We start from the raw sequence: 17,773 nt of genomic DNA, 5'->3' as shown, positions 1-17,773 counted from the left end.
CCTGTGACCTCTGCCTACCTGGGAGGCCCACCCATACCTGGGCCTGAGATGGAGCCACAGTTCAGCTGAGCTATCTCCAGTAACTCAAAGAACAAAGGGCATTCCTTTGTCCATCCCAACCACCAGCCTGAGGCAGGGATTGTAGGCCTCAGTTCCCAAAAAGAGTGGGTGAAGTTTTAAAGAGATAGAAAATATCTTTTGCCATTTTTTCGCTCCAGGCCATTCCTTCTGTTACAATTGTCATTCAACACAATAGAAAATACAGGACAATGAAGTGATAATAATTTCAACATTGGTTGACTTGAGTCTTAGGTAACTGCAAAATATTAATATATAGGAAGGGCTGATCATTAGCAAGAAAAATTTAGTTGTCCATAGGTCAGGAAAGCATTCTAGTGAACCATCAGTGTACTAAATGGATAAATCAAAATGTCTCTTAGTCATGTAATAATCTCATATTCTTCCTTTCTTATTTTCAATTAAAAAGTTGTGTCAATTAGATATTTAAATTAAATCCCAATGCATTTTGAGTGTGAAGTTTTAATTAAAAGTCAGTACACTATGGTTTCCTCATGTAAATTTGTTGCTTGAAGGCTTCCTGGCAAATAAAAAAAAGGATAAATCAGAAAATGTCTTTGAGGTAAACTCAGCAAAATCATAGATGCAGTTCCTCTGAGTATTGCTGCATTGAAAATCCCTTCAGAGATAGGAAAAAAAATATTCCTGTCTGCAATACTGCACATTCCCTAAACTACACTCTTTTGAAGCAGTCATTAACAGCCGGATCCTCAGTGTATACTGTTTTATGGCCTCACTGTGTGTGACAACGTTAAAATCGTTAAAAAGGGTAATTAGAATAAAAATGGAAATTTCCATATATCTTTTGAAATACATCAGATGTAGTCTGTCCTTGAAACAAAAAAGGGCATGATAATAAAGTTAACTTTTCTCCCTTCTAAAATATGTGAATAGAATAGAAGGAAATCTATAGATTGCTTTAAGAGACACAATTAATAACTCTAAAACAAACCACTAAGAATAGAAAATTTTAGTGCTTTATATGATTCTTAAGCAAAATAATGTTCTTAAGAGAACAACTACTCTAGTAATATAGTGGAAGTGTGAAGAAAAATAAAACACACATAAATGTCTTTTTGAAGAAACCATAGGATCAGGCAGGAAAATGTATTGTTGGCATTAGTGAAAGCTTACAAAAATTATCATAACTGTCCAACCTAAATATAAAACATAGATATATAAACATGATCAGATATGTTCTCAAAGTATAGTTAATAGAAAAATACTCATATTGTAACTTTAAGTGAAAAAATTCAAGATATCCAACTCTATTGAGAGAATAATTTAAGATAACATCTAATATTTAGTAACATTTGTCTCACTATACATTCTCCAGAATCATTAGCTAGAAAAATATTAATAACTTTTAAAATTATTTAGAAAGATGAGTTAGATTTTTACATAGTTTCTTAGCAAATTTTTCTACAAAGTAAGGCAAATACTGACCAGCATAAGAGTGCTGCAGGAATGCCAGCTATGGTATACAAATTTTGGGGGGAAAGATGGTCATCTGTGACTCAAGTTAATATAAAGCCAGTGATAAATTGAACCCTCTACTTTAGCATAGGAAGATGGAAGTTTAATTTAAAAGATAATTCTTATTTTGTCCAGGAAAAAAATGTATGCTTTAGCACTGGGTCTAGGGTGAACTGAACTGGTAGGTTCATTTTTCTTTATTTTGCTTAGCTTTGATTTCAACTGTACTTTCTGAACATGTCCCACTGAAAATTACAGTTACATGTCTATACTAATTTATAAAGAACTTTTAATAAAATATATCAGAAGGATAAAAACAAAAAAATATATTTTAAATATTAAAAATTCCATTTTAAGCATTAAAAATCAAATAACTGGCCAGGCGCTGTGGCTCACGCCTGTAATCCTAGCTCTTGGGAGGCCGAGGCGGGCGGATTGCTCAAGGTCAGGAGTTCAAAACCAGCCTGAGCAAGAGTGAGACCCCGTCTCTACTATAAACAGAAAGAAATTAATTGGCCAACTGATATATATATATAAAAAATTAGCCGGGCATAGTGGCACATGCCTGTAGTCCCAGCTACTCGGGAGGCTGAGGCAGAAGGATCACTGGAGCCCAGGAGTTTGAGGTTGCTGTGAGCTAGGCTGACGCCACGGCACTCACTCTAGCCTGGACAACAAAGTGAGACTCTGTTTCAAAAAAAAAAAAAAAAAATCAAATAACTATTTCTGTTAAATATGTTAGTCATTATGAGAAATATTTTTTAAATCATTTCAAATATTGACATGCTAGAGATGTTGATTTATGAATTCACAAGGTACTTTGCGATTGAAAGCCATGATTTCCATTAGGAATGAATTTACATTCTGCTTCAGGGAAACAAGGTGTCTTTCACTTCTTCTTCATTCAGTTAGGTACTTACAACTTTAGCTTCAAGCCTCCAGGGAGATTAGGAGAGCATGCAGGAAAAGACTGACAACACTAAATTGAAAATATTGACAAAGTCCTGCCTTAGTAAACAGGACATTTTTTCCCTCACCCAATTTAAATTTGTAACTAGAATCATGTTTTTATATTAAAACCACTTTAAGCATTAAAGGATAAAAATAATTCAAATTGTAATATACATGTTAAAGAAATCCTTAAATATGCCTGTTTGATATTTGCTAGTACTAGAAATCTTGGTCACACTGAGGAATATTTGCAAAGATCTTTACAAAAAGACTTTGTTTTATAAATCCAGATGGAGCCAAGTTATTTAGTTGAAGATCAGGAGTTACACTTTCTGGTACCACTTATTGTTATGGATGAACATCACTGTGTCTTCAGAGTATCTCTTGCAGACGTTCTATCCCGCCTTTGCTTTGAAAAGTGTGAATGGACCAAGGAGCAACTTTGAGCATCCCTTGGGAGCTTGTTTGAAATGCAAAACACCAGGCAACACCCGAGGTCTAGTGGAGTAGAATCTCCTTTTACACTACATCTTCAGGCGATTTACATGCTTATGAAACTTAAAAGCACTGCTCTAAGTGCTCCAGGGTCTCACAGGTGAGATTTTCACCTTCCTTAAAGATATAGGCCCTTTCTATTTTAAATCACAAGGATTTTCTAAGTACTACTTAACCCTCCCACTAAAATCACTGAGATCCAGGTTCTCTTTTGTGCCTTTTTTAAATTATCTGTCTAAGCTGTAGCGAACTAAGTTTCTGGACAAGTGATGTTCAGGTACCTGGGAATAAAGATGAATGGCCCTGGGTTTTATACACCTTCAAGTTACCATTAATTTTTTTCTCAAGTACATAAACTAGTAGGCATACCTTGGATTTAGAGAATTATTTTCCTGCGGAAACCCTCAATTGGCCAACATGAAATAGGAGATTCTTATTTCTCTTTTAACATAAGTTAGAACTCATTTTACTAAAAAAAGACTCTCCCACTCAGCCCTACTACAAAATAGATGTATGTTTTGAAAGGATTGGTTACTTACATAATAATTTTCTTCAAATGCTTCCTGTTGTTAGAAAAGGTCAAGTTTCTTCCAGTTTCAACAGAATAAAGTGTGTGGAAAGACTTCTTCAATAAAATAATTTGTTACTATATAAAAAATTTATATATATAATAAATTTGTTACTATATAAAATAAATATATATACTATATGTAGTATATATATACTATAAATATATAAATACTAGATAAAATAAATTTGTTACTATATAAAAAAACTAAGTTTTAATCACATAGTATGCCTCAAGGAATGCCTTAGGAAGAAGACCACATTGGCAATTCCTAAACTCAGCTTATTAGGGGAAGTGAGAGCAAGTTTTTTGTGAGTTATACATTGGGATCTCGAGTTCTTAGGGCAGGATATCAGAAGCAGGCGTGTCTTCAGATTGGTTGATTTTTTAAAAGAAGGATAGATGGAGTGAGATGAGATTCTAAGTGAAGAAAATGTGTCATGAGAGTGGTCACATTGTGCAAATGTAATCACAAAATTGACGGTGGTGGTTGCTCTGTTTTTCAAGATGATAGAGGAGAAAGGTAATTAAATGAGCTAAAAATGTTATGCTTTTCAAAAATTATCCACTAGATGAATTATACTTCAACAAAACTTCAAATGCACAACAGAAAATACCCAATTACATGCTATCTTGCCCTCAACAATTAAAAGCTATGTGAAATCAAGTCTATCTCTGTTTGTGTATAGACATGGTTTTATAAAACCAATATATTTCAAGATAGGAAGATAGCTATCTAACTACAGCAGTTATTGGATATCAAAACTGAGATGTAAAGTTTCTATTGACTATTCTAAATCCATGTATTCATTCTTTCTTTTGTATATTATGACTCCAAATTGTATGCTTATGACTACAAGTTAGCACCCACAATGCCCAGCTGTGAGGTTATGCCGGTGTACAGCAAAAATAGACAGCCAATGTTTTCCTGTAACATAATTTACATACAATGAAACATACAATAATAAGCATAACATCACCCCAGAAAGTTCTCTCCTGCCCTTTTCCAATCAATGTCACCTCACCCTTTGAAAATTAGAGTATACTGATTTTTTTCTATCATAACTTAGTTTTGTCTGTTCTAGAAGTTCATGTAAATGGAATCATTCATGTATTCTTAATATACATGAAATTACTTATGTGTCCTTTGTGAAAGGCTTTTCTTAAAAAAAACTGAGCTTAATGTTATGAGATTCATACGTGCTGTATACTAATCATTCATTGCTGAGCAATATTTCATTGTATGGATGTAGCACAGTTTGTTTATTCATTCTCCTATAATGGACATCTGGACTGTGTCCAGTTTTTTGCTACTATGAATAAAGTTGCTATAAACATTTTTGGAAGACTTTTTGTAAATATATGTTTCCATTTCTGGGTCATAAGTTGGATCTAAATTAATTTTATCAAAAAAGCCAGAGCACTTTTCAAAGAAGTTGTGCCATTTAACTTTCCTACCAACAATGTATGAGTATCTGTGTTGTTCTACAACCTTTTCAACATTTGATATAGTCACACTTTTAAAAAAATTTTATCCCCTATTGGGAGGTCTATCCATATCTAATTTGAAAAAAAAATTATACAAATTTATTTTCTCATTTCTTATTTAACTCTCCTATTAACTATATACTTCTAGTATATTTCTAAATTTTTTACACATTGCTTAAATAGCTTGGTAATACTATCATGTATTAATATCTGGACAAGATGTACCTTCTTATATGCATAAAAATGAGAGAGACTTTGTAAATTAGGCAGAATAACACTCTGTATAGATGTCATGGAATCTTGGACTCATCACCTTGGAAAGAAAGTTAGGAATCTTTCTCATAACCTGAATCCTTTCTAAAGCAACACTGACAAATTACCATCTACATCCTGCTTGACCACTATCAATAACAGCATGGTCTACTTTATGTGCTATCTCAATCCATATCTTAATGTTCAATTTAGCTGCTGCTGAATAACTCTGATTTGATCTTAGGTTTTTTTTATAAAATAAATTTGGTTGTTACAAGGTGGTGTATCATTCATTCATTCATGCATGCATGCAGGCACTTTTATAACAAATATAGGCATATATTCCAGTTTCTAGGCAAGGTTTTCAGGATTCAGTAGTGAATAGAAATGTCCCTACCTTCATGAATTTTTTTTTTTTGTCTAGAAATTAATCATTCTCTGGCATTCCTACTTACCTTGTTTTTCCTAATCTCCTTTTTAAAAATACTAAATAGCAGTTGTAGGTGAATTCTACCTACTATAGAGATATTAATATATTTCTAGCAATAGCAGGAAGATATTTTTAACCCAGATTTTGATGAAAATAAGTAATAGAAATAATAACAAAAACTACTGAACATATAGGATTTACTACATTGTTAACTCTAATTTAATTATAAACAACAAAAAATGCATAATACAGAATGAGTTTCTGATATCAGTTTCAAATTCTTTCTCATCGGGAAATTAGTGAGACCCTTTGACTAGGTGTGGATCAGAGAACTGTTTTGCTTATGGTTTACATTGGATTGCTCTTCTGCAGCCCTCATATTCTGCTAATCCTTTTCTGAATGTTTCCCTCAGTGCTTGTTTCTTGATGTTTTAGGATGTCATTGTCCTGTACAAATTTCTTCTCTAATAGCCAAAAGAACTGTATTTCTAAAAACCTTCAGTATTTAAGAATACCTAGTTGATGATGACCTTAAGACTTTATAAGTAAAATAGCATTTTAAAAATATTTGCTAAAACACAATGTCCTTTGAATAAGAAGCATGTGCTTTAATTGTCTAAAATAAGAATATTGTTTTCTATTTTTTTCAGTTACCACATCTAGCATGTTAAATATTTTTAAATCAAAAATTTCCTAAAACATCAATACTTAGTTAATACAGTGTTTGTTTTGCAGATAAAAATTGTATTAAAATGCTTTTTCTCTGACTTGTCCTGTATTCTGTGAACATATTTATCAATATAACAGGTGGTTTTAAGTTAGAGGCTGAGGTCTGGACTTCCTCAGGGACAGTTTCTATTGGTTGCTTTTATTCCCTGTGTCTACTTTCCTTATTCTTTGTATGTCTTAATTTTTTTTTGTTAGAAACTGGATGGCTAAATAATATAACATGACAGCTCTGGAAATTAGATCCTCCTTGGAGTTTGTTATTTTTGCTTTTTCTTGTAAATTTCCTGAACTAATTCTTGAAAGTCTATATTCTTTGTTATATGTGGCCATTGAAATCTCTCCTCTGTTAGCCTTGTAGTCAGGTAATGACTGAACAGAGATTCCCTTAAAGCTTTGAATGAGTAAGTCACCTAGCTTTTGCCTATGGGCTGTGTGTGTTTGTGCGCACACACATATATGTTGGCGTATGTTTTCGATGTTCTCGTAGGCAATTTACAACTCCTCCTTAATGTTCATTCTAGCTTGCACAGAGCCTTGGGACCACCCAGAGGCAAGAAGTTGGGGCCTTCTTCTGTTCTTCTGTCTTTCCTGGTCATGAGCCCTGAGTGTGCATGTGGCCTTCTAAATTCCCAGGACCATGTAACAGCTTTTCACAGCCCCCTATGAACTACTAATTTCTGGGGTTTTTTTCTTTTTAAAATTTTTTTTTCTTAAAGCATTTTTGGTTAGTGTCTTATTATCCCCAATTGGCAAATCTACTTCAGGTAGCTCTGATGTTAAACAATTATCACTTGGTGTTTTCTACTATGGTTCTGAAGAGAGTGCTATTTATGCAGTGGGATCTCTAATTCAGGTCAAATAAAAGCAAACCCTGAGAATGAAGCTTTTCAGCAAGCTGCCAGATAGGTCAAATAGTGACTGGTGCGCTCCAAACCAATTGGCCTCTCCTAGGGACTGATAGGCTGCTGGTTTTCATAGCTATTGTAGTTGTGAGATTTTTGGATTTTAAGACTACCACAGAGAAGGGGGAAAGGGCACATTAAAGTCATGTAAACTACCATAAAGCTCACTATTCATACTACAGTTCAATTTTTTTTCTTGAACAAGTGCTTTTAAGATTGTTGGATGGCTTTAGCTAATTTCTAAAATTCTGAAAATGTTTATTTTTACAGTTTTTGCCAATGTTCTAATTGCTTTTATGCAAGAGTGAGTTTTCAGAAGTCTTACTTTGCTTTTCTAGGAGTTAGCCCTCTCTATTGCAGATTTTATTATTGCGTGTGGAAAAATAATACTACCATTTCACGATACTAACAAATCATATTACATTTTTCTAAATGCCCTTCTAGTCTTCATTCATATAAATGCATTTTACGAGTATAATAATATCAAGATTTGAAGTCTGGTTATTTTTATTTTGATATAAGGTCATGCATATTTTCTGTATCTACATTTCTAATTTTGTGTTCCATATTACTAGCATCTTACAATTGATTGGTTCTTTACTTAGATTATTTGTCTCCAATTGCTTGAGATTATAAAAAATGCTACAATGTCTCTTTAATGAGAATAACATGTTTCTTCCTTTAGATCTTTTTCTTGTGAAAAATTCCTAGGAAGCAAAATTAGCAGGTCAACGGATTATTATATAACTTTTTAAAAATACAATATATTTTTCAAGATAGAACTATATTAACAGTTATTTATTATTCTTCCTGCTCTTTGATTTTGCACATGTCTATCTTATAAATATCGCCTGTATCCTTTTATGAGATTAAGAAACCCAGCAATCAAAATTTCCTTAGTGTACATTTTATAAGCATTTATATATCTTAGCTGTCTATTTGTACTTTTTGTAACATTTCATAAAGTGACCAGTAAGATTAAGCTAATTGAAGTGTTTTATGCTGTATAAACTAAGATAACATTTATTAATATAACATCTCTATTATAAACTTATTATTTATAAACAATATTATAAACAATATTATTATAAACAATATTACCTTCACTAGGTAATATTGAACTCTTTTATACCGATACTCCTAAAACTTTATTTTGTGTACGATTCAACTGGGTGTTTATGTTAAAGTTCAGATTCTGAACCAGTAGGTCTGGGTTGGAGTCCAAGAATCTGCATTTCTAATATGTTCTATCAGCCATGGACCACATTTTGAATAACAAGACCTTAGGACACTGTTCTGTATTTATATTACTGCCCAGTCCTTTAAAAGGATGAATTTAGTCAAGTTAGTTTCCTTAGTTCTGGTTAAATCTTATCTTGAAATCTTTACCTGCTTTATGGAAATACAATGTGATCATGACTCAAGTGAGAACAGATTTAAACAATGATTCCTGGTGCATCCTCCTGGATCAGACATCCTCACTAATTAGCTTCCCATCCTTCTAAACACAGTGTCCTTTCCTTTCTCCTATCTCTTCACTCTCCAGCAGCCTATTTTATAATAGAAGCCATCACCTAAAGTTGAAAGCTAGATAAAACACCTTGTTACTTTTCACTGATTGTTAAATTGTGTCAAGGATATAAATTGTTTAAAAGAATAACATCTTTTAGTATTAGCATTTAACTTTTCTCTCTGATTTTTAAACTTATAATTGAAAGCAGGATCACAGCATACTCCCAGGAGGTATTTGCCTCAGAACAGTAGGCAATATTTCCAGTTCCGATGCTTTAATGGTATTCCCATCATTTTCTATTCTTTTTTTTTTTTCAAAATAAAAGTGCAGACAGATAGCTATTTAGGCTTTATAAATGAATTTAAAAATAAAGTGCATTTATCAGGATGTGCATTGTCACAAGGATTTAGGATGTTAGTCTATTCCTTGTTTAATTTTTTAAGTATTACATTAGAATTCTCTTTTTGAATGGGACTGTATATTATTTGAATTAGACAAAAATAGCTTTTGAAAATGAACTATTTTTATGATTTATTAATACAAAGTTATTATGGTAATATTAAGTAGGTCACTTAAAGTCATATCTAAGTAAATCACAAGTGGCTCAGGACAACCATATTGGATTACATAGATGTAAGAAGAGAACTTATTAGAAATACGGTACCTTAAAGATGACAATGAACCAGGTATGGAACAGATAATGCAAAATTACAGTCTGGCAAAATTCTCCTGTCTAGAAAATATGTGGTCTTAGTTGAAGGTAGTCCTAAACTGATCATGACCTCATCACACATGGCAGAAGCAAATGAGGAAGTATTTTATTTACTACTTCATAGACTTCAAGTGATTTCTTTAAATAATTTTTTAAGTATACCATGAGAAAAGTTCAAAGATAACTAGGCCCTAAATGTAAGTAGATCTCAGAAGTGAGAAATAGCAACAACAACAATAAAAGTAGCAGCAGTAGAAACAGTTTTCACATGCTTAAGATATGGGAATTATCAGACTTAAACTATAAAACAATCATGTAAATAAACTATGTTTAAAGAAACAACAAACAACCTTAAAGATATCATCTGGAAACAGAAAAGTAAAGTGACATGGGTTAGTGAATATGAACTGAAAAACTTTTAAGAATAACAATAAATGAATACTAACTGAGTTTTTAAAAATTCAGTACATATACAGAGGAGCACACAAGTGAAATAGAGGATATAGTTAGAAAGCATAACATAAGTTTAATCAGTATCCCAGAAGGAGAGAAGAAAGAATGAGGCAATATTTTAAATAATAGTTGCTGAAGTTTACCAGAACTGATGAAAGATTTCAATTTACAAATTCAAGGAGCCAAAAATGCCAAATCCAGATAAATAAGGAATTCTACATGTAGACATACCACAAAGAAACTGGGGTGGGGAGACAAATAGAAAATAATGAAATCATCCATACTAAAAAAACAGATCACTTTCAAAGGAGTAGCAGTCAGACTTAGAGAGAAAGGGAAGTTATTTACAGGTGAAAAAGAAATGAGATCCTGAATATATATGGAGCAATTGGTTCTTGAATGGAGTAACATGTACTCTGTCATAATAGGAAAAAAGAACATGGTTATAGATGAAGATATGGGTATAGGTTCATGGGAGAATTGAGAGAGTTCCTATCAATGAAATGTAAGCCAAGATTATCAGTCACTATTAGAGGAAGTAAAAGGGTATGGAAAGCCATGTATTAGAGAATGGGAAACTTGAAAAATATGTAATAGAATTGCAAGCCATATGGGTGGTATAAAATGAGAATGGTATAAAAGTAAGATAGGAGAGAAAGCTATAGCTTGACAAAAGCAGGTCCCTGAATGATAGGAGATTTGAGACATTCTGCAGCAGAGTGGATCAAATGACTGCAGGCAGGAGGCTGGCTGAGCTGGCCAATGACAGCCAGGATGCGTTTTGGAACATACTCAATTTTCTCAGTGATTTCCACAAATAGGAGGGGAACCTGGTAAAATATCATGGCTATTTGCAATCAAAAGTTGGAGGGATTTCCCAGTAAACATTAAATTGGTATGTGATTTCACAGACTAAGTCAAAATTTGTAGTTTTTATATGCAATTAAATATCTACACAGAATACAGGCTGCATTCTTTACCAGACTCACTCACTGATTCCAGTCTCCTATCAAAGTATGGATGTAGAGCTGCTCCATAATATTGTCTTGCATGTCTGCAGGAGGGCAAAAGTCCTATTACATTTCTTTCCAGACTCATCTTTAATATAAAGTTGTGGAGAAGCTCAAAGGCCATTCCTTGATCTTTATTTTATCTGCTCTCATTTGTGAAATGGCAATAGTCAAACACATTAGAGTATATAAATTAGCCTATTGAAATAATCACAAGTTTAGTTTGAAAAAGAAAGAAAGTAATTTATATGCTCGTGTTCTAGTTACAGCTTATAAAATATTTGAACAGCTGGGCAAACATTTCTTAACTGAATAAAAAGGAAGTAAAGGACAATTACTGCAATAATGGTATATAAATGGGTCCAATAAAAGCAATAGTGGGGATCATTTCATCCTAAGGGAACTCTAAATATTTAACTGCACTTAACTAGCCATGAGTTGCTAAGGACAAAGAGCCTTGGGATGTGTAAGGTAGCTCTAAACAGAAACTAAATTGAGCGGTTACAATTTCAACACCCCTCAGGGCAAATAATGATTTAAACAATCTATAATCCATTTTTTTCACAACAACAACAGATTATTATTATTATTATTGTGCTACTTAGAATTTTGATGACTGTTCACCTTACATGTGCGTTAAGAATTGTTAAAAGTTCCTGATGTCTTCCTATACACTATAAATTAAGTTTGATATTCCAAACAGAGCAGCACCTTAATAACTAAATACCAATTTCAGGGCTGAACGGAATTATTGTTTCAGTGTTTTATTTACCATTGTTTTTCTAGTATTTAGGTTAACACCAGTCCATTTAGGCATGTAATAGGTTTCCTAAATTAACTTCTTCCACTTAGTGTAGTCATATTAAAATGCTCAAGGTAAAAGTTTGAAGCATAGTTAAGCATGTTTTTGGAAAGATCTTTAACTACCTAAACTTAGAGTACAAATGACTGCTCTAATCTATATTATTATGTGTATCTATATTACTCTCTCTACATACTCTCTATATAATATTAGTATGTCACCCAGGGAAGCCTTGTTTGTCACTAAGTGCAGAACTGATCTTCAATTTATACAAACATCAAAACTTACATTCTGCCAAACAGAGAGCCTTGGAGGTTGACTCATAGTAACCAAAGTCAGAGAAGTGTACGTGTGTTGACGTGTGTGTTTATTTGATGTATTATTTATTTACAATGGGAAATATAACCGCTAAGTGAAGCATCACAATCTTTGTGTGGGAAAAGATTATTTTCACATTGATTTTCACTTGGTAAGTATTGGCTCCAAATTATGGCTTTATTTTGATATTTTAATGGATATTTGTATCTAACTAAGATATTTTGATTGATCATTTTCCTTTAAAGGGTTTGCCAGCCACAAGAGTTAGGGAAGGCAAAATTAATAGTTTACAACTTCCTCCCAAGGAAGATAGTCAGCAAGGACAATGTATTGTCTTAACCGTCTCTGTGTTTTGTAGATTTCCATGCAGACCAAACCATTCACCTTATCTTTTCTTTTCTTTTTCTGGACATTAATGATGTTATATCCAGATTTCTTGTTTGAAATATTGCTGCTCCCAGAACTTCATAGTCACTCACGCATTTGATCTTAATGTAAGGCTCTTTGTTTTAAATGTAGTTTTTTTGCACCTTAGTCACTGGTAACAAACTAAGGCATAATTGCCCAAGCAAATTGAAAGGCAAAATTAAAGTTTGGAATAAACATTTAATATCTCATGCTCTTAATTAAAGTTGCACAATAAATGGAATGAATATAGTTTGGTGAAATAAGGTTGGTTATAATACTTGACATTTGTATGACATGCTATATATTACAATGCATGTTTGAAAATATTACCTCAATTCAGTTATCAGTCCAATTCTTCTTGATTGGGATTAGCCCAATTGTATGCATGTTCCACTGAGGCTCAGAGAGGTTAGGTAATAGCTAGTAAAAAGAAGATGCAGAGAAGCTCCTGGGTTGTTGGTGATAATTTTCTTTATGTTAGAATGAATGCTGTTAGACAGCAGTCATATTGAAAGACAATATCTGTCACATGGAAGTAGAAGGCACCAATAAGTAGGTTCTTAGAGGATTGCTAGAAGTTGGTTGTTCAGACGGTACATGAAAATGATATAAAGCAATATTGTACGGGGAATAAATGTAGATGGAAATTGACTGAATCACTCTCAGAAAGATTGCTATTTTTGAAGCCATAAAAATGAACTTTAAGCTTAAATGTAAAAGGTTTCAAAAGTCATACCATATATATTTGTTCTTTGATTCTTGGAATGCTCTTTATTTATTCAAATGAACTTAAATATTCTTTTACACTGTAGCTGAATTAATGGGCATTCAAATTTTGACTCTTTTTGGTATGATTTTTTCTTGCTCATATTCTAAACATAATTTCCTTTTGACCTTTTGTTTATGAAATAAACAGCTAGCATAAACTTTAAATAATGAGTTTGAGCTGAATACATATTCATAAACTATATCATACTTTTGTTGGCATTTTTTTTGTTATAACTCTCAGATTTTTAAGCAAATGTTGTCATAGACTATTATTCAAGACAAGAAGATGAAAGTACTATAATATTCAAGAGTATTCTATAGCTAAATATAATTGTTACCATTCAAATTTAATTGTCCCAACTTCTCCATGAAAAGCAGTAATCATTACCTAATTCTTTAAATGTATTAATAATCCTCATAATAGGATATTGATATATATGATAATTTTATAAATCTTTCATGATGCAAATTTTCCCTCTCAAAAATTAATTCCCAAACAACTGTCCTATTTGAGTAAAAGTTTCCTGTCCCTCTAATAATTCCTTGACTAGAAATCTAACAAAAGTATGTGCATACATCAGAGAACCACTGAATATTTTTTATTTCCCGATTCCAATTTTTACTCCTAATGTAAATACTATGAACTACTCAACAAGTTAAGAGTTTTTTAAATGCTTTTCACATATATATACACACACATATATATCAGAATATAATTTACCCTAGTGTTAATAGTTTCTTAGTTATAAAATTCTATCAAGTACTATATTGTTTTGATTTCTTACCATAAATTGATATAGGAATAACTATTATAGAATGAAGAATTTTCCAGGAGCCACTGAAAGCAGACTGATGAGCCTTGGCCAAGGACTCCTGTGGTTTGAATCCTGGCTCCGTGTCATCATTACTTATTAGTGACTATAATCCTGGAAAAAAATCTGTTCCCTAATCAAAAATTTATATATGAATATAGATATAGATATTTAAGACATATGGATCCATATAACCCTATGGATATATGGATCCAAATACTTCTATCTCATAAGTTTGTTGTGTAGATTGAATAGGATAATATATTTAAAGCAACCAGAACATCCTGGGCAGTTAAAAAATATTTGTTTCAAAATAGCAATGATAATAGTTAATCTTTACTGAATATTTAATATGTGCCAGGCCCTTGAGATAGAGTGATGAATAATACAATCAAGATAGTTCAACTCAAGAAGTTTACATCTACTAGGAAATATAGAGATAATAACGAGGTAAAACAATAAATAAAGAAGATTTATTCAATAAATTGGCTTAGTAGTGTTGTAGAAGGTATCTTGTGGAAGAAGTGCCTTAGACAGAGTGAGAACTGAAAGCTTTTACGAGACGATGCCATTTGACCAGAGGCCAAAGTAATGAAAACCAGACGGCATAAAGAATTTGAGGGAAGACTAAAAAGCATTTAGCTAGTTTGAGGAACCAAAAGGAAGACAGCAAGACTCAAATCTTTGTGAATTAGGAATTGTTTTACAAGATAAGATCTGGGAGAAAAGGCAGGAGACAGATCATACACATTGTAAATCATAAAAACGCTGGATTTTCATTATGGAGCATTTAGAAGCCACAGAAGGTTCCTACGTTGGAGAGGTGTCATGATCAGAATTTAATAATTTACTTTGAGTCCTGTATGGAGAATGGACCTCAAGGAGGAAAGAGTGAAGCAGGGAGATCAGTCTAGAACCATTTGAAATTAATCTCATAAACATATGATGGTTGTTTAGTCTGCCCAACAGTTAGGTGGTTTCTAAGTGGTGGGGCCTGGTCAGGGGCCACACTTGCCTGTACTTGGCTGGTAAAGAGACCTTGAGCCCAAACGGGTTTGGATGGTTTGTTACTCAGCGAAGAGCAGGCAGCATGAGCTTGCCACATGGAGTCCCCAGAGGAACGGCATTCTGTACTTAGGAACGGGCTCACAAGCCTCCCCATAAAGAGACTTTATACTTAAATAATTAAATGAATATTTCGGGGACTATTTTCTTCCATGCTTGTAAAGAAACCTGGATGGTGTGAGCGGTTCGTAGGTGCAGGACCTTTACGCTAGCGGCTGGTCTTATTGCAGCTTACGCATAGCTTCATTTCCATCCTAACTTTTTTATTTGATTTTGTGAGTCTGTGTTCACCCGTATGACCACACCTCTAAAGCGAACATCCACTGCAAGTCCAGGTGAGCCTGAATCGAAGAGATACAATGGAAACGAAAGTAGAAATAATTAAGCATTCAGAGAAAGGCCAGGCATCATCATTCACTGGGAAAGCATCAGGCTTCAGTCGCCCGACTATCAGGACGATTTACAAAGGATAAAGTAAGAATAATGGAACATGCGAAAGGTAGTACGCCAATGAAAGCATCAGTTATTACTAAGCAGTGTAGTTGATTAATCATTGAAATGGAAAGGTTATTACTGATTTGGTTAGAAGATTGAAATAAGTGTGACATTCCTATTCGCCTAGCATTGATGCAACATTAGGTATTAACCTTTAATATTCTTTCTTGAAATTTCTCCTATCTAAACTTCTTGTGTGAGTTTGTTTTCATGTTCTCTTTGTTTGAATTAAAGAGCACAATAATTTCTGTAACTTTTTACTACAGTACAGGGGTATTATTATTATTATTACAGTATTACACTGTATTATTACCACATATGAGCCATTGTAGTGTTATTATTATTATCATTATTATTATTATCATTATCATTATTATTATCATTATTATTATCATTATTATTATTATTATCATTATTATTATTATCATTACTGTATATGTGCTGTTCATCAGGGATCTGAGTTATATACAAATCTGATCTAAAGTTACATACAAATCTGATCTCAGCTGGCTGGGCATAGTGGCTCACACCTATAATCCTAGCACTCTGAGAGGCCGAGGTGGGAAGATCACTTTAGGTCAGGAGTTTGAGACCAGCTTGAGACCAGCAAGAGTGAGACCCTGTCTTTACTAAAAATAGAAAAAATTAGCGGGGCATGCCCAGCCACTCGGGAGTATGAGGCAGGAGGATTGCTCCAGCCCAGGAGTTTGAGGTTGCATGGCACTCTGTCTTAAAAAAAAAAAAAAAAAAAAAGACATTCTCAGGAAAGTATCTTGTCCATACTCGGGGACTGCCTGTACACCCATTTCCCTTTGGTCCCAAGACCCATGAGAGTGATGCAGAGGTGGGCCTAGGTGAATCCTGCACATGAAGGAGATCTGTGTCACAGCTGAATAACCCTGAGATGAAGAGATCTTGATCCTGTACAAGGACTGATGGCAAATAGGCCCGTCTTCCCTTCCAGACAGAAACATTAGCTTTAATACCCTGGAATGTCTCCAGTGAGGGAGACTTTAGCTTTATTATCCTGAGTGTGAGCCAATCTGGGACTGCTTTGCAGCACTTTTGCAAACATCTTCGAACAAAGCTGTCAATGCTTTTTGCTCAGAAGAGCAGCTGAAATGTCAGGATTGTCTCCCAACATATCTATGATGAAAATTTTAGAGGAAGGCATGGCTGAGGCATAAAATAGCCCAGTGTAATGTAGCTCAAATTATTTCAATTTTAAAGCTTCTTGTATGTCTTTTGTTTTTTATAAAAGCCATTTTCTTGTCCCGAAATGAAACAAATAAAAAATGTGACAAAAACACAATAAAAAGAAAGCTATTATTTTCGTTATTAGATATACAATAATTTTATTTTTCTAATGTTGCTAGGAAATGACCAATTTCACTTATGTGAGTTTTCCAAATAAGTTTACTTTCAGAATAAAATATTTTCAAACATTTTTAAAAAAATGTATTAATAGATTATTTTAGTTGATCTTTTAGCTGATTTTTTACATTTAGCAAAGCTAGGACTTGAAGTTCTACAACAATTTTTCATTGATTTGCAAATCCATAAACTTGTGAGGATATGAAGGTGAATAGGAGATTTCAGAGTTTTAAGGTAAAGCCTTTATATTAACTATTTCGATGTTCAGAGACTTTTTCTATGCATTTTTGGATTTGGTAGTTAAATTCAGAGAGCTGAGTTACCAACTCTTTCACCTCTGAATAGCTCTGGTCAGAAATTACATTCCCTTATCATTTTTTTTACATTAAGACTCATTAATAAATATTCCACTTAAAAGTGGCAGGAAACCAAATGTCTGACAATTAGTGAATGTCTGGCAGCCACACCGAATGCAGACAGTGAGCGTGTGGGAGCTGAGAGGTTACCATGCATTGGCTAGTGTGGGAAGCTAAGGTGGGCTGCAGTCCATCGTAGCAGTGTCACCACACCCTCCCATGGGCTTTTTAAGGCAAGACTCTGCAATATACAATAGAAATTTAGAATAATAAATTAGAATAAAAATTATACTTCAGTGACCTATATGTACCTTTAAA

Source organism: Microcebus murinus, chromosome 9 (genome assembly GCF_040939455.1).
Source record: "Microcebus murinus isolate Inina chromosome 9, M.murinus_Inina_mat1.0, whole genome shotgun sequence".
Taxonomy (NCBI): domain Eukaryota; kingdom Metazoa; phylum Chordata; class Mammalia; order Primates; family Cheirogaleidae; genus Microcebus; species Microcebus murinus.
This window is presented reverse-complemented; position numbering follows the sequence as displayed.